This window comes from Desmodus rotundus, chromosome 2, assembly GCF_022682495.2.
Source record: "Desmodus rotundus isolate HL8 chromosome 2, HLdesRot8A.1, whole genome shotgun sequence".
Lineage (NCBI taxonomy): Eukaryota > Metazoa > Chordata > Mammalia > Chiroptera > Phyllostomidae > Desmodus > Desmodus rotundus.
The window spans coordinates 123,809,607-123,828,862 of record NC_071388.1 but is presented as its reverse complement, the minus strand read 5'-3'; positions in this window follow the sequence as shown (position 1 = coordinate 123,828,862).

The following is a 19,256-nucleotide window of genomic DNA, read 5'->3' as shown; positions in this document are numbered from 1 at the left end:
AAAGGTTAGCCATCTTATAAAAAAGTTGGATATATACCTCTCTGCTTTATTATAATACAAATCATTAAATGATAGAATAAAACACTAGAGAATTTTAAAAATTAAATTGGTTTTTAAAGCTTATGACATAAATCCTAGAAGCTATAAAGGAAAGGTTGATAAACTTTATTTCATAAACATAAAAATGTTCTGCAAGGCAAGAAACAATAGCCAAGGTAAATGATAAATAACAAACTTGCAGAAATTACATGTAATTGTTTTTACACAGTAATGAGTGATTTCCATAACAAACTCAAGTTGGATTAAATATGCATTTATTTCCAAAATTGATCCAAGATTCACTGTAATCCCATTAATTAAAATTTCAACAGACTTTTCAAGAAAAAAAAATTGCCAAGAGAAAAGATAAGCAACCCAATTAAAAAAACAAGCCAAATAGATAAACAGACACTTCACAAACCAGGAATCCAGATGGACAATAAACAATGAAAAAGTACTCAACTTTTTTAGCAGTCGAGGAAATGCAAACTAAAACCACAATTAAATACAACTACACGCATACCAGACTGACTGACTTTTAAAGATGACCAATACCATAAAAACTGACAAACTGATTCTAAAATTTACAAAAGAACATCAAGAGCCAAGAACGAGCAAGATACTCTTAGGAAGTGAGAGGATTTGTTCTTCCCAATATCAAGACTTATTGTAAAGCTATAGTTTATAAGGCAGTGTGTTTTAGATACAGGGATAGACAAAGAAAAGAATGATACAGAAAGGATAGCACAGAAGTGAATCCACATATGTACAGATAGGATTAATGACAGAGATGGCACTGTGGGACAGTGCATCAGATATGGTCTTTTTCATTGGTGTAGTAGTTGACTGTGTCAGGGGTGGGCAGTGTAGGGGGAGGAGACAGTACTCTTATTTGTAGCATTTGCTGATATCCATGGTGTAAGTACTCCCACCATGGCTGATTTCAAGCCACCCACACTTTAGCAATCTGGTCATAAAACTTGTGAAAATTTAATAATCAACTCTGGTAAGCTCCAGTATACCACTCTTCTTAATAAATGCTAGTTGTGATAATTAAGTATTCATTTGGATAAAATTCATTAAGAAAAAAAGACATATAATCCAATTTTTAAAATGAGCCAAAGAGATAAGCAGACACTTCACAAAAGAGGAGTCCAGATGGACAATAAACAATGAAAAGCTACCCAATCTTTCTAAGAGTCATGAAAATACAAACTAAAACCACAATTAAATAAAACTACACACCTACCAGAATGACTAACAACTAAAGACAACCAATACCATCTGTCTGTGAAGCTGTGGAGTAATGGTGACTCTTGAACATTGTAGATGGAAGAGTAAATTGGTGCAACCACTTTGGAAAAGAGGTTGGCAGTGTCTACTAAAATTAGACATACACATATCCCGTGGTGCAGGAATTCTTCTCCTAGGTATATAACCTACAGCTCATGTCACGAGAATGACCCTGGTGATCCATATAAGAATGTGTATAATGGAACTTCTGGCTGAGATGGAGGCATAGATAGACACACTGTGCCTCCTCCCACAACCAAAAGAAGGACAACAACAATTTAAAGACGAAAAGCAACCAGAACTGACAGAAAATCAAACTGTATGGAAGTCCGACGACCAAGGAGATAAAGAAGAAACATTCATCCAGATTGGTAGGAGGGGCGGAGACAGGAAGCCAGGTGGACAGGACTCGCGGCAAGGCAGTGGCTGGTGGACCCAGCGGGGTGGTGGATTGTGGAGTGGGGTGGTGGATTGTGGAGCGGGGTGGGCAAAGCTGCAGCTGGCCTGCGAGGCAGCAGCTGGTGTACTGACTAGCAGACAGCGCAACCCAGGGTTCCACCTCGGGGAAATAAAGCTTCAAAACACTGATTAACAACCAAAAACCTGTGGGGTTGAGGTGGTGGGAGAAACATCCAGCCTCACAGGAGAGTTCATTGGAGAGACCCACAGGGTCCTAGAATGTACACAAACCACCCACACAGGAATCAGCACCAGAGGGGCCCAGTTTGATTGTGGGTAGGGGAGGGAGTGACTGAAAACTGGCAGAGAGTGGAGCAAACACCATTGTTCCCTATCATACCCCTCCCCCACATATAGCATTGCAGTGCAGCGACAAGTGTTACCCTGCCCTGGTAAATACCTAAGGCTCCACCCCTTTACGTAACAGGCACACCAAGACAAAAAAAAGGCCCAAATGAGAGAACAGTTCAAAGCTCCAGAAAAAATACAGCTAAGTGACGAAGAGATAGCCAACCTATCAGATGCACAGTTAAAAACACTGGTAATCAGGAAACTCACAGAATTGGTTGAATTTGGTCACAAAGTAGATGAAAAAATGAAGGCTATGCTAAGAGAAACAAAGGAAAATGTACAGGGAACCAATAGTGATGGGAAGGAAACTGGAACTCAAATCAACGGTGTGGACCAGAAGGAAGAAAGAAACATCCAACCAGAAAAGAAGGAACAAACAAGAATTTGGAAAAATGAGGAGAGGCTTAGGAACCTCCAGGACATCTTGAAACATTCCAACATCTGAATTATAGGGGTACCAGAAGGAGAAGAGGAAGAGCAAAAAACTGAAAACTTATTTGAACAAATAATGAAGGAGAACTTCCCTAATCTGGCAAAGGAAATAGATTTCCAGGAAGGCCAGGAAGCTCAGAGGGTCCCAAAGAAGCTGGACCCAAGGAGGAACACACCAAGCCACATCATAATTACATTACCCAAGATGAAAGAGAAGGAGAGAATCTTAGAAGCAGCAAGAGAAAAGAACACAGTTACCTACAAAGGACTTCCCATAAGACTGTCAGCTGATTTCTCCAAAGAGACCTTACAGGCAAGAAGGGGCTGGAAAGAAATATTCCAAGTCATGAAAGGCAAGGACCTACATCCAAGATTGCTTTATCCAGAAAAGCTTTCATGTAGAATGGAAGGGCAGACAAAGAGCTTCTCAGATAAGGTAAAGCTAAAGGAGTTCACCCTCACCAAGCCCTTACTATATGAAATGTTAAAGGGATTTATATAAGGAAAAGAAGATAAAAAATATGAACAGTAAAAAGGACAGCAAACTCACAGTTATTAACAACCACACCTAAAACAAAAACAAAAGAAAACTAAGCCAACAACTAGAACAAGAACAGAACCACAGAAATGGAGATCACATGGAGGGTTATCAACAGGGGAGTGGGAGGGGGAGAGAGGGGGGAAAGGTACAGAGAATAAGTAGCATAAATGATAGGTGGAAAATAGATAGGGGGAGGGTAAGAATAGTGTAGGAAATGTAGAAGCCAAAGAACTTATATGTATGACCCATGGACATGAACTATAGGGGGGCAATGTGGGAGGGAGGGGGTGTGCAGGTTGGAATGGAGTGAAGGGGGAGACATGGGACAACTGTAATAACATAATCAATCAAATATATTTTTTAAAAAAGAATGTGTATAACAACATTTTAAGTAATTACCCCAATCTAAAGAACAACAAACTGTCTATCTACAGAAGAACATATAAGCAAAATGCAACATATTCATATAGAGTCCAGCACTACAAAAACAATGCGATTGAGTCTTAAACCATAATGATGCATGAAAGAAGCATGACACAAAAGAATCTATGAGTCCATTTACATAACATTTAAAAACAGACAAAACAATAATATGTTGGGGTATATATGTTATATGAGGATATATATGTTATATGATGATATATAATAAAACTTTTATTTAGTTACTTATTCATTCTTTCCCTTATAAAGCAAAGATATCCTTTCCATGAAAGAAAGGAGGTCACCTCTTGTGGAAAGGACATATAAGATGGACGTGGGAACTTCTGAATGCTGAAAATATACTATTTCTTAACCTGGGTAATAGTTACATGATGGTAATTACATGATGCTTTGCCTTATGATTTTTACTAGGCAGTTATTTATGTCTTATGGACTTTTTTCATGTTATGTTTCATAATATTGTGAAACAATCTTTTTAAAAAGGAAGAACACCCACATAGCAAGTAGGATCAGCTGAGTCAACCCTAGTTTTTACCCAGTGGAATGACAGTGCTGCAGCCCGATCAACTCTTACAGTGATCCCTGTTACATCCTAGGCTCTCTTAGGAGGTGAAAGTCCTCTGAGAGCAAAGCAGCTACTCAGTCCAGGGACACCCAAGCAGACAGCAGTCCCATATACTCATCCCTGTTTCTCTCAGCCCTAATTAAGTCTTCGCACATCTGCTGCAGGCCATTGTGGACTAGAAAATTCCTACCACCTGGGCTACTCCCAGTTGCATGTCCTCCTGCACATTGCATACCATTCACATTGCATGCCCTGCATGCCACATGCCCTGTACATCACACGTCCTGCATATCACATGCTCAGAGCACAGGGAAACAACAGTGCCTCAGCTTTCCATGCTTCTCCTCTAAAACCCTTATGAAGAAACAAATAACCCTGGTCCTTGATCTCCTTATCTTATAATCCTCTATGCAAAGAACATACAATTTCTCTTGCCCAGCACTATATTCCTAGTCCACTTAGAAAGAAACCCTGCATATCCCCAGCCCCAGTGATTGTTCAGGAATATGGTGACTTTCAGCCTTGATGGAAATTTCAGTGATGTCTTCTTATAAATTAGTCTATGATCCACCACCTCTTGCTATGTAAACCTACACAGAGTGATCCAGGATTGACATCCTGTTCATTCACTGACTCTTTGGAGAATGCTGTAGCATGATGATTAAAATGATAGACTCAGAAGCCAGACGCCTTGGGTTTGCATCTGGGCCCGTACATGCAGCTTCTTTGCACCTTAGATTCTTCACCTGCAAAATGCATATAAAAATAGTACTTAACTCCTGGATTTGTTCTGAGGATTAAATAAGTTTATATAAAATGTATCTGGCAGATTGTATGTACCCATATATGTATTAGCTCTTGCCAAAGGGGGCAATAAAGCTCAGTCGGTAAAAACACAGACTCTGCAGCTGAATTGTCTAGGTTTGGGTCTGCTGCTGCCTAGTTGTGTAACCTTGAGCACTTTTCTTATCTTTCTGGGCCCCAGTTTCCTCATGTGTCAGCTGGAGGATAAACAGAAAAACACACTTCAAAGGGTTCTTTGCAAAACCAACTGGCATAAGATAGGTAAAACACTCAGAACAATGCCAGGCACAGGGAAAGTGCTAGGCAGGAGTTAATCATCATTAACAGCAGATCCACAGTCCATTAGCTACTGCTGTTCATACTGATGAGCTCAGGGCCCTACTAGGTCCTAAATCACATTCTAAACACTCCAGGTACCACTATTGTGTGAGCTTGAATTGTTTGAGTGCTGAGTACATCTTTCTGAATTCCACTCAAATTAAATCAACAGATACTGGTTCAGCATATCCTTTCTGGAAAGCACTGTGGGGAGTAGGAATATAAGGAGCATGACAGTTACTCCTCTCCAGGGGTTTATCTGCAAGTCAAGCCAGGAGCATGTAAATTGTTAGATATCATAAGAGCAATTGCCAAGTTAATGGGGTCAGCAGTAAGTGCTACAGATACTTAAGGGTAGCATCTGTTCTCATAGGCAAGACAAGCTTCCTAGCCTCTGAAAACTGGGGATGCATGTAGGACACATAGGGAATCTTTATAATCCGATATTTCATCCAGCAGAAGTCCCTGTTTTCAAATAGACCACAAAACACAGAAAATTTACTCAACAACAGAGACTCCACACTCTCTAACTTTATCTTCACTAAACATGAGCCTCGAATACTTTGGAGAGCTGTGGCAATCAAGTGACAACAGATGAGTATAAACATATATTTTGTGACGTTATGATGCTTTTCCTAAGTTTAAAATAGAATGAACACTCTAAGAGGGATCACAAGCATGACCTCAGTTGCATTAGCATCCTATGTGCTGATGGAGGTGATCAGCTACTTGACAGGCTTCAGGGCAAGCAGCACTCTCCCAGCTGTTCCCTCTCGTAACTGCAGGCCTCATTGTGAAACCCTTTGGTATGATAAAAAACCAGACAAGAAAACAGACAAAAACAAAACCAAACACTGATTTCCCAAACTGAAGTTGCTTATCAAAGCCACAGTGCCTTATTTTTAAAAGGGCAGACAGACCTTTTTGATTATACTTAGTACTGGCCATACTCATGCTCCCAGGTGTCAGCCCCACCCCCTCACCTTTGCCATTAGAGCTTGCAGCTTATAAAGAATCTGATGTCTGGGTTCAAAAGTACAGAAAGAAAAAAAGCTGTGGAAGGCAGCTTCAGGTAGCTGCCTCAAGCTCCTAAACTGGGGTAACCTGTCTATTGTGTGTTGTCTACCTTCCTCCCTCAGCTTGTATTATAGATGAAATGTGCATTTGTGGCAAGCCTGGCCAACACTGTTACTCTGTGAGATAATGTTTGTCCTGAGTTCCAGATTTGTGAAGACAACCCACTTCAAGTTGGGAACAAAAGGAAAGTCTTTGTGTTATTTATAATGTCTTCCTTCTGTTCTTACAACCACCTCTTCTCCATTGGGAACATCTATGGTTTGACAAACATGAAGAATAAACTCTCTCATGATTCTTTCCAATGACTGCCTTACAGCAATAAATAAATTTCCCACTGTTGCAAAAATAGAAGTCAACAAAGAATGGAGAACAGGGTCAAAGGACATTAATTCAAAACTCAAGTGGCAGCTCTTCTCCATCTCTCAGATAAAACCACCAGAGTCAATTATGTCCTCATCTCTCACCCTCTAACAGGCTGAATGAAGACCCTTGAGAGAGACCAAGGCTTTGAATGAAATCAGCTAGTGGCTTGGGGTCCACAACTACTAAAATTTCATTTAGTCTGGACCCAGCATTCCTTGGCAGATGGAATTTGGTGTTACATGTTCTGCAAGAATCAACATGGTTGGTTTGGCCTCTTCTTTGAGCTCTTGGGCAATAAGCCCAGGGTCAGTCTAGATGCGCTATGACAATTTTGGTACTCAGTGTTGTTTCCAGCATACCCCATCATGGGCCACCTCATTATTACCAGCTCAAGTGTCCTGAAACATGTAGGCTTGTGCCAGCTAGGACAGTGGTCCCCAACCTTTTTTGCACCAGGGAGAGTTTTCATGAAAGACAATTTTTCTACAGACCGGGAGAGGGGACAGGGAAGGAGGTGGAGCTCAGGCAGTAATGCTAGAGAAGCTTGTATCACTTGCCTGCGCTCACCTCCTGCTATGTGGCCCAGCAGACGGGGTTGGGGGTTGGGGACCCCTGAGCTAGGAGACAGGCAAGAAGCCTAACCTGTCTGGTCTGATTTACCATCATTGCTCACTTAGGTATACAGGCACTTGGATTTCATATACTAAGGAGCCATCAAATGCAAAGTCCTGGCCACTTAGGAAGATTTTTTTTAAAAATAAATAAGACATTATTGCTGCTACCTGTCAGTCTCACAGGCTTGCTGGAGATGATGAACTTACACATGTGAAACTGGAGAATATCAGCAACCAGTATGTGAATTGCTCCCAGAAAAGGAGAACAAACACTTTAGTATGACATTCAAGACCCATTCCAACATGCTTGGCAGATTTTACTTTCCAAAGGTGACCACCAGCAACTCCAACACACACTGTACACACACGTAAATGTATATATGGTGTGTATATTAAATACATTATATATGTACATATATGACATAGACATATAGTTGACTCTTAAACATCATGGGGGTCAGGGATGCTGGCCCACCTGAGACAGTTGGTTCTGGGACACACACACACACACACACACACCTGAAACCAAAATCCAAGAATGCTTAAATACCCTACAAAAATGGTGTAGAGCAATACATGCAGTCAGCCCTCTGCATCCATGGATTCCCAACTGGAGACTGAAAACAATAAAGGTATTTGTTGAAAAACATCTGTGTATAAGTGGACCAGTGCAGTTCAAACCAATGTTGTTCAAGAGTCAACTTGAATCTGAGTAAGGGCTTGTGATTGCTTTCACCAAAAAATTATGGCATAGTAATGTTATGTGACTTCCAAGGCTATGTCAGCAAAATTATATAGCTTCCTTTTGGCTCATTCTCTTTATAATATACATCTGGAATCCCTGAGCTAGCATGAAGAAATGCTGTTGCCCCAAGACTGCTATAGTGGAGAGACCTCATAAAATTAGAGAGATGTCTGAGGACCTCCAGCTACTTTAATCCCCAGATGTTTACGTTGTCCCAGCCCAATGGTCAGAAATGAGTGAATGATCCTTATGGTCAGAGCCCCCAGCCTCCAGTTGATGCCCAGTGCAATAGATATGAGCTGACCCAGCTGAGCCCCATTTGAATTTTAGACTCATGATCAAAATATGTCCCTGTTTTAAGGCGTTAGGTTTTGGGGGCAGTTTTTTATATAGCTATAGTAACTGGAATACCTTACATGCCAACACTACTCCCGCAAGAATGGACACCTCACTGAACCCAAAACCTCCTCAGTGTTAATTTTTTCCTCTTGTGTCTGCCCACACAATGAATGTTCTCCCTTCCTGATATTCCTGCCCCTTTCCATTGATTATTCACTCATTCATTAGTTCATTCACTCACTCATTCATTCATTCACTAAAGATACACCTTGTGAATGCCTACTGCAGCTATGTTGCAATAAACAACACACATTTTTCTCCCTTCAGGAAACTCATAGTCTAGTCCCAGAGAAAGACGGACAGAAATTGCTAAACTGACATGGAAGCATAGTAATAAAGACACCACCAAATCATACCCACCCTTCAAGGCTCATTCAAATCTTTCCTCCTCCAAAAAGTCTTCCCTTGTCCCAAATCATATTCTTTTCTTCTTATAGTAAGACTCATTGATATTCTGGAGTTAAAACTCACATCAGCTCACAAGAACTGATGGTACACATTTTTTCTGTGTTCAGGGACTTCACATAAATAGCTTCAAATACTTCCCATAGTGGAAGTATTTACACCACAGAAATTTGTAGAAGCTACAAATCATGGCTTTTTCCCTCCTTGTCTTCATGGACAGCTTGTTTTTAAACACTGAGCAGCACACTGCTGGCAATACCTCTCAGTTGGTATCAATCAAGTGTTAACTTTTGGTATAGGTGATGTTACCTCAAAAAAACGGATCCTCTGGGAATAAAGCTCCTTTAGTAAACAACTGGAAGTGATGGTGGGAAGATGATAAGGACATCCTGTGACATGTAGAGCACTGCTGGCAGTGAGTCATTAGGCTTTGCTGTGAACAGCTTGTTAGTTGCTGGATTTTCTTTCATCTTTCTTTCCTTCCTTTTTTTTTTTTTTTTTTAAGACTGTTACAAAAGTCTTACAAGCCTGCTAAGGTGGTTGGTAGATAAGCTTAAGCAACTCTCAGGCTTCAGCAGTCAGGCACTAGAGAGAATCCTGGCCTTTGGCCACTAAAGCAACAGACAAAAGTCTCACCTGTGCAGCTCGTGTCCGCTCAGCTCTCACACCTGCCTATGGGAAAGAGCTACTTCTTACTACACCTAAAACACAGGTGTGAGATTTCATCATGGAGAAGTTTCCTTAAATTGCAAATGATAATGTTTTCTGGTTGTAATAATTTGAATATGTCCCCTTCCCAAAAATTATTTTGAAATTCTAAACCCCAATACCTGTGAATGTGACCTTATTGGGAAAAAGTCTTTGCAGATATAATCAAGTTACAACAAAATCATTAGGGTAGGCCCTAACCCAAGATGACTAATGACTGGGGTCCTCATAAGAAGAGAAGAGACACAGAGAAAACACATGAGCAAAGGTAAGACTGGGAAGAAAGATACACACACAGGGAGAACACCTTTTAAACTTTGTTTACACAAACAGGCAGTGTGCTGGATGTTACTCATGGGTTGTAGTTTCCAACTCCTGACCCAAATTTCCCCACTGACTTAGTGATTTCACATGGCCTCAATACTTCCCCAAGGTAACTGACAGCTCTCAGCTTAGCCCATTTCAAGGACCATTCCTTTTATGTATCTTCTTACCATAAGAAAAGTCAGTATAGATTTTAGTACAGCTTTTAATACATGTGCATTTTTCACTAGGGTCGGAAAATACATGCACTGGCTCACATACAGAGAAGATGAAATTTTCTGTCGTTTTACAAGAAGGAAAAGTTTCTTCTCTGGCAGTTTTTCACCAATGCCCCACGACCTTTCAGCAGTGTCCCAAATGTCCCTGGTCTCATAGAAGAGAGACTGGTGTGAAGGGTATAAGAGGACCTGGCACTGGCCCTGATTTTATCACAGACCAGCCACGTGACTTCCCTCTCACTTATAGAATAAAAACATTAGATCAACTGAGGTAAAGAATTTTATGACTTTATATTTCAATTATCAAACCCACCCTAACATCTTACAAAAGGTAAGCTCAGGCCATGGAAAGTGAAATAATCAATGTAATCCCGATGCCAGAAATGTAGCAAATCTGACTTTTCTTTCTCTCCCTTCCTTGCACTAAACTTCTCCCAATTCTGTGAAACCTCTGAGGAGAAAAAGTCGGCAAGTATATAAAGACATAAACTAAAACTTTTCCGAAAGTGTTTGTAAGCCACTATTAAGAGGAAAACTGCTTTTGGGAGCAGTGTGAGCGCTGGTGGACAGCACCTCCAGGTCACCATTGCTGCTCTCCTCTCTTCTGCCTTTGTTTCTCTGCTGGTCATAACTGTTCCTAAGGAAGCTCCAGAGCATTCATGTGCTTATTTTGTTGCTAATGATAGAAACAAATGGCTCCAATTTGATGTAGCAGGATTGCAAGGTGCCACCAGGCAAACTTGCCATTCATGGTCCTTTCAAACTCCTGCAAAGCTTTGAGGACAATCTGTCTTGTCAGCAAAGGTTACTTAGTCCCATTCTTCTGGATGGCCTGCCTGCACGTCCATCCCCACCTCCCTGGTGGGCCTCACTCCTGGCAGCTGGGAGGGAGACAACACTGATAACTCAATATAGAAAGTCACTTTCAAAGAAAGATCCTCTGGGATTGAGGCATTATGATAGTATACAAAGAACAGGGTACTATCACCCAATGGTTTTAGGCTTAGGAAACAATTGCCAAAAATTATCTTCCTAAAAATTATCTTTAATACTCTCACCCATCATAAGAAGTTACAGTGTACCCAGCTCAGTGATGTTCAGTGTGTGCCCAAGGTCACCTTGCTGACCCAGGATTTGACTCAGAGCTGCCTCATGGTGAAGGCTCCAAGTTTTATCCTGTAAAGCAACCTTGAGGGAAAAGGTAAAGCTAGAGAGAGATTTGGGAGTCATCAGTCAAGAGTCAATTGGTGGACCAGAGGAATGCATGAGCTATCTCAGGGAGAAGAACCAGAGGGCAGGGCAATAGCCCATGGTGCAAAGATGGGGATTTATCATCAAGGGAACAAGGATCCAGAGAACCCAGAAGAAGTAGAAGAAAGGTAAGAAAGGCAAGGAAGGGACATTTATTGTAACCTTAGTTCTGATTTTTTTTCAAGCGGGATTTTAAAAGTGACAATGATTTGTCCATCATCCATCAAGCAACTTCAGACAAGTTCTTAGTTTATAAACTCACAAGCTGAGCTTCCTCCAGGGCCAGGAAGGTAAGCATAACCAAATGATGTGACTGGCAAGAGACAACAAGGAGAGGTGAAAACTGTGGAGAACTTATTACCCATCAAAAAGGGGCAGCCAGCATTCAGGTTCACATGACAGAGACCAAGTTTTTTTCAGAAGGAGCCGGAATTCCCAGTCACGTTCTATCAGCAAACCAGTTCACAGCTTGGAAGCAGCCTAGAGGGAATGAGTTTGCTACCTCTGCTCTAAAATGTGAGAGCCTTTCTACCTTCAAGAAATATAAGTACTAGCCCTAAGACTTCCCAGGTTCTGGGGAATTCTAGGGCCCAAAGCTAAATGCTAGTTTTCCATGTAGACTTTTAAAATTAGGGACTAAATCCACATGTTATTTCTGTGCCATGATATGATTAGGCAAAGGAGAATGTTGTGGTGGAAGAAGTAGTTAGTGTTAAATCATGACTATACCAGAGAAAAATGGCACTAATGAGGAGCACATGCTACGATGAAATTCAAAGATAACATTCCAACTGCAGGTCGACACCAAAGAGTGGAAACAGGACATTTTCAATGACTTCATGAACAAGGACTTCAATAGAAAGGATAAAACATGGGTAATGGTCAATGGGAAGTACAGTCCAGGCAGCAAGGGCCTTTCATTTTCCTTTTCAACTTTCTCCCTTAATGGGTGCATGTTGGCATTACTGCTTTTTTTGAGCCATCCAAAAATGTTTTTTAGAAAAAAGAAAAAAAATAGCTCATCTAAAGACAGTCACCACTTAATGGGACCACGGGAGAACTAGCTATCTTGAGGGCTGAGAGCACTTTCTTGTGGTATGTAGTACGTTAATGGGATACCACTGACTCTCGTCAGTCAATAGTACAAGCAAAACAGATTTAAGAGGAATCTTCTGAACTCCTCTGTGTGTGCGTGCATGTGTTTCTGGGTGCTTACCCACATTTCTCAAAGCCACATTTATAACATCTCTGTGGGGAGAAGGTAGATCCACTGCATTGCACTGGTGCATCATTGGTTTCACAAAGACCAACAGCTTCATTTCCCTTACTGCAGTGGTTAGTCTGTGTTATGTTTTCCTGGTTCATCGTTTCTGCCTACTTACCTCCATGGTTAGGATCTCTGAGCCACCTGAGCCCCACCTATATTCTCAATCTGCTAATTCTACACTCCAGGACTTCACATTAAGTCACCCTGTTGTTAGTCTCACCCTCGACCCTTACATTTGCCTCAGTTCTGAACACTTGTATGCTTCCCACAACTCCTTCTCTCTGGATTCCTGTCTTACTTTTGGAAGGAGATCCCTCACCCTACCCACCTTACCTACCCTGCCCACCTATCCCCAGACTATGGACAAGACTGATGACAGACTCCCCTGATATTTAATGTCTGCCTGGACTTTCCATTATTGGTGCCTTGGAATCCTGGAGCAGTGGTCTACTGGCCTGTGGAATGCCTGCCTGCCTCCTGTCATACCTTTTCCACAGCTCCACAGTCATTTTTGCATGAACTGCACCACTCATTGCCTGTTGCAGTTTGCCTGTAGGACTCTTTTTCATCCCAGCCTTACACCAGCAGGGTCTATCTCTCTACCTCCCACTTACCCTCATGATAAATGTCAAGTTCTGTGTCTGCCCCTTCGTGGCTACTATGGGTCAAGGCAGTTAACCAGATCATGACTGGTTCTGATTCAAGATAGTACCATAGAGAGCAATTCATAGGCTAAGTTAGATCTGTTTTCCTCCTTCTATTTTTAGTCACAGTTTCAACATTGGAATGTTTGATATATAATATACATTTCCCCATTAGACAAAAGAAATAATAATTATAATACTATAGAGCAGATGATATTGACATTGACTGATACATTTTATAAGGCTCACTAAGGAAAAAACAGGCACAGTAGAAGCTGACAATAACAACAACATATTTCCTGGAGAAACTATTTATTTTTCAAAACCACTTGCTTTGAATTCACTCAGCAGGTATTTGCCAAATGCCTACTATAACCCAGATACTGTATTAGGCACTGTACTGAGCACAGAATAAAGAAAGAACAATAGGATATTAAGACAAAGTCCCTTTTATCAAGGAGTCTGTCATCATTTATCAGTGATTTTTCTAACCTTTTTTCAGCAACAAAATCAATTTTTCAAATAATAATCTTACTTGGCACCAGTATCAGTCAGGATAGGTGCGGTTATGTTCCAGTGAGAAATGACCCAACATTCCAGTGGCTTACAACAAAAAGGTCTATTTCTCATTGGTGGCTTATGCCCATCATGTGTCAGCTGAGGCTTGGCTTCATATCCTCTTTATTTCAGGTCCAAGGCTGATGGATTAGCCTCTAGATGGAACACTGCTGGTCTCACAACAGAGGAAAATGAGAATATGATTACCCATACCCTAGCTCTTAAAGCTTGTGCCCAGAAATAACACATGTCACTTCTGCTATCATTTCATTGGCCAAATGGAGGAAGTCTTGTGACCAAGCTTGGCAGCCGAAGGTAGTGAAATATAACCCTCTCCAGGAAGGGTCAGCAAATATGATTGAAGAATAATTCACACAGCACCTCAATATAGATAAATATATATAGATAGAGATATAAACATATATAGATATCAATATAAATAAACAAACACCTAGATGCAGAAATTAAAGTAGCATCCTGCTATCTGAGTAAACTCTGTAGAATTTTAAGACTTTGTAGAACTCAGTTTAATTTTTTTTATCATCACTCAAGGACATTTTTCATTGCTTTCAGAAAGAGAGGAAGGGAGAAAGAGAGAACGAGAGAGAAACACCAATGCAAAGGAGAAGCATTGATTGGTTTGCCTCCCAAACACGCCTTAGCCAGAGACAATACGCACCCAGACCGAGGATCAAACCCACAACCTTTTGGTTATGGGAGGCCGCTTTAACAAATTGAACCCCACCGACCCAGGCTGGAACTCATTTTAGAAACCATCAATCCATTATCTAATCTGAATTCAAAGAAGCCTTATGAAAGCAATAGAGAAATTGTAATTGTCCCCATCTGAAAGGTAAGGAAACTCTCTAAGGCCCAGGAAGTTTATATAACTTCTCAGAAGATGAATCAGGAGAGGGGGCTGCTGCCTCCTTCTTCACAGATCTTCCTGTAAGAAATTGTTGGAACCCCTGGCCCTGCATACATAAAGCCATTTGTCATGATACCCATGGAATTTCCAAAACCCAAGAAAGTTCTTTCTTATCTACTCAGTTTGGGCACAACTAGACTTTATCCTAGGTAGCCAACTGCAGGCAAAGCCACGCCGGCAAAATCACCACAGAAATCTTGGCTTGGCTTGACCTTTGGAGTGTGCTTACAACACGTCCTGAAAAGCAACAAACAGGTTGTGCCAGTCCTCCAGCAAGAAATTCAGTAAATGAGGCCTAAGAAAAAGCTAACATATCAGAAAGGCAGGATAATTCAGTCTGAAGACATGGTAATACTTGGGCAACAGAGATGAGCAACAGTTTTATCTGGAATATTCACTCCTGGTCCTTTAGAACAGAAGCTAGGCTTCCTTTAGTAGAGGGTTAGGAGCACCAATTATGTACCAGGAAAGGTAATAAGAGCCAAAAATGGAGGTAACTAAGACTTAGTCCAAGCCTCTCAAGATTTCAGAGGAATAAGGAAGATGGACTTGGACCTGGTGTTAAGTGCCATCACTGTTTAGGAGAAGTTCCACAGGCGGCAGCCTCTGGGGGTGGAGAGAAGAAAAGTAGAAGGAAGCACCTTTGAATTCAGAAGCCAGATGGCCAACATTTATGGGGCAAGTGAGGCACATGTTTACCAGGACCACCAATAGGTACAAATTAATATCCACATGTAGGAAAGAACGTGAACTTAACTTGACCTCCAGTCCTCTCATTAAGTTTCCAAACAACCTTAGGCAAGCCTCTAATTTAGTGTTTTTCAACCTTTTTCATCTCATGGGACTCATAACTAATTACTAAAATTCTGCAGCACAACAACAAAATATTTTTGCCAATATGACCAAAAATTGGTATAATTTTGCTTCATTCACACTAGATGGCTATTGTTGTATTGGCTATTGTCATTTTTTTTATATGACAATGTAAGGGAAAAGAGGTCAGTGCCCCTGACTAAATAGTCAAGTATTGTATATATTAAAAATTCTTGTGGCACACCAGTTGAAATTTACTGCTCTAAGCCCTTTAAAACCTCTGTTCTTTATCCGTAAACAGGAAATAAGTAAGACCTGCCTTAGCCAGTCACAATGTGATAGGGCCTAACACATTGTGATTGAGAAATTGCTGTGTTAAATGTGAACTTGGCCTCATTGTCATTCCTGATCACTGCCTCAGTACACACAAGTAGGACCAAGTCATCTTGGTTTGCCTGGACTTTCTTAGTTTTAGCAGTGACCCCCACACCCCAGGAACCTCCTCAGCCCTAGACCTATCCAGAACCATTGCTTTGTCTATTACATATTCGGACTAGAGGAATTGTGAAGTCCCTGCTAGCCATTACATTGTTTTTAAATTTTGTATGGTGTACAATTCAGTGGGTTTTAGCATATTTGCATCATTGTAACAACCATCACACATATCTAATTCCAGAACATTTTCATCACTTCAAAAATAATTAGCAGTCAGCCCAATTCTCTCCTCTCCTCAGCTCCTGGAACACACAAAACTACTTTCTGTCTCTATGGGTTTGACCATTCTGGACATTTTATATGAATGGCATCAAGTAATACGTGGCCTTTTGTGTCTGCTTCTTTCATTTAGCATACTGATTTCAAGATTCATCCATGTTGTAGCATGTATAGATACTTCACCCATTTTGTGAATGAATAATATTCCATTGTATGGACATACAGTTTGATATACATCAGTTTATAAACACTTGGGTTGTTTCTACTTTTTAGCTATTATGAACAGTGCTGCTGTGCACATTGCATGCACAAGTTTTTGTATAACTGTGTTTCCATTTCTGTTAGGTGGTCATCAAAGAATGAAATTGCTGTGTCGTATGGTAACTGATTAACTTTTTGAGGAACTACCAAACTTTTCCAAGTGGCTGCAACATGTTACATCTCACCAATAATGTATGTGGGTTCCAATTTCTCCATATCCTTGCCGACATTTCTTATCATGTCTTTTTGATTACAGTCATCCTAGTGGGTAGAAAATGGTATCTAATTTTGGTTTTGATAGCCATCATTTCACTGATGGCTAATGATTCCAAGCATTTTTTCTGTTCTTATTTGGCCATAACAGTTGAATTCCAAAGTAAGTGGTCACCTCATTACCCTGATTCTCCTCACTGAGAGCACAGGAGCCCTGACAAGTTACCAACTCTGGAACAGAGGAGAAGAAAAGCCTCTTTCTAGGTCCTGCCCAGGACAAATGCCTGTCCATGTCTACAGAAGAAAGCCCAAAGTCTTTCACGGAATCCATAGCCCTTTGATGTTAGGCTCTAATTTACTTTTACATCCATAACCCCTCTTTTCTCTATGTGAGCACTCCACTCCAACAGAGTAGATCTATTTATTGTCCCCTGGAATACATCACTCTTTTTCTTTGGATCATTAGCCAATGGGAATCTCAGTTCATAAACTTCAGAGTGTGAGAAATGTCACATTTCCGCATTTTCCATCAATAAACAAGTTCTGTCTCTAATTACGTTTCTGAAAGACTGGCAAGAAATTCTGCCTCCATCATTCTGAGGGCTCTCCCCAACTCTAGAAAAATGTCAAGGTTTTGGAGACTTACACATTGTCAAAACATGTGGGTGGAAGAGATGGAATACAATAAAGTTCACCACAAAAATAACCAGGTTCTCATGGTTCTATCCTGGTTCTCATGGCCCCTTCAGTTCTGGTGGTTCTTGTGGGCATGCCAGAGTCACTGCAGGCTGCAGTCCCCATCCCTGGAAGCTGCCACCCCTCGCAGCAACCCCCTTCTCCCAACATACAGTTCTGTTGTAGAACTACATTTCATGGAAACTACAAACTCTCTCCTTTCTCCACGGAGACCTTATTCCTCCTGTTGCTAGGTCCTCAGACACTTCTTTATATCCCAGTCACCCCCACTAGTGACCTTTACCTATGAAACAGGTCCACAGCTCAGGGCACTGGCGCTCAGCATGGTTTGCAGAAATTGCAGTGGAATGCCTCTGTGCCATTTTATTTGACATTCCTCTTTCTAGGACTCTGCATGAATATAAGAGAGGGAAATCAGAGAACAATCTGAGAGGTATGTACCATGATCTACTGAAAATTCTTCCTCCCAGTTACCACATGGCCCAGCAGTTCCACTCCTAGGTATATACCAAGAGAAATAACACATCCACACAAAACCGTGTGCATAGATGTATGTAGCAGCTTATTTATAATAGCCAAAATAAAAACTCCAGTGAATGACCTAATCTACCAATGAATAGATAAAAACATTGTACTATATTCATACATAGAATAATATTCAGTCATAAAAAGGAGAGAAGTGCTAATACATACTACAACATGTATAAACCTTGAAAACATTATCTTAAGCAAAAGAATCCAGACGCAAAAGGTCACATATTGTCTGATTGCATTTATATGAAATGTCCAGATTAGGCAAATTCATAAACAGAAAGTAAGTTTGTGTTAGCTAGGGCTAGGGGACCAGGGAGATTATAGACTGATGGCTAAAGGGTACATGCTTTCTTTCGGGAATGATGAAAACTTTTTCAATTTCATCGTGGCGGTGGTTATACAACTTTGTGAATACACTAAAGAAAAAATTGAACTATTCACTTTAAATGGGTGAATTGTATCATATGTAAATTATATTCCAATAAAGCTATTACAAAAAAAAAATCTTCTTTCCCTTCTTCCTTAACCCATTGTCTTTAGACCCAGTTTGATGCTTGTCCACTGTCACTTAGGATAGCTCCTTCCCATAAGGCCTCCCCATCCTTTATGGAAATGAAAACTGTTGGACTTTCCAAACATACCCGTGCATTTCTAAATTTGCAACAGGTATGCCATGCAGGCTGACTTCCAGGATCCTAATTACAAATGTTTGCTGATTAATATGTATGCTCCTAGCTACCAATGTTTGAACTCTTACCTGGTTTGAAAAGAAATTAGCATCTGAGAGCCTTGAATTCTGCTTCTTGATTAGCTCTGAAGCTGCTAATAAGAAAGAGTATTTTCTTTATTTTTAACAATTTTATTTATTTACTTTTTAGAGAGAGGAAGGGAGGCAGAAAGAGAGGGAAATATCCATGTGTGGTTGCTTCTCATACACCCCTAACTGGGGCTGTGGCCCACACTCCAGTCATGTGCCCTGACTGGGAATTGATCCAGCAACCCTTTGATTCTCAGGACAGCACTCAACCACTGAGCCACACCAGCCAGAGCAAGTAAGAGCATTTTCTGAGGACATCTTCATGAAGCATGACCAACCTCAATCCATTTCTTCACCTGTGTCTCACTCTTGACTAAAGTGTCAAATGCATATCCTCCCCATACCCTTGTACGAAGACCCCAAGAGTTGGTTTTACACTGTAGCCCTTCTAGGTCCAGTTCATTTATTACAATTCTTCATATCTTTGTGTTACATTCACAACACTGAGTATGGATCAATTGTGA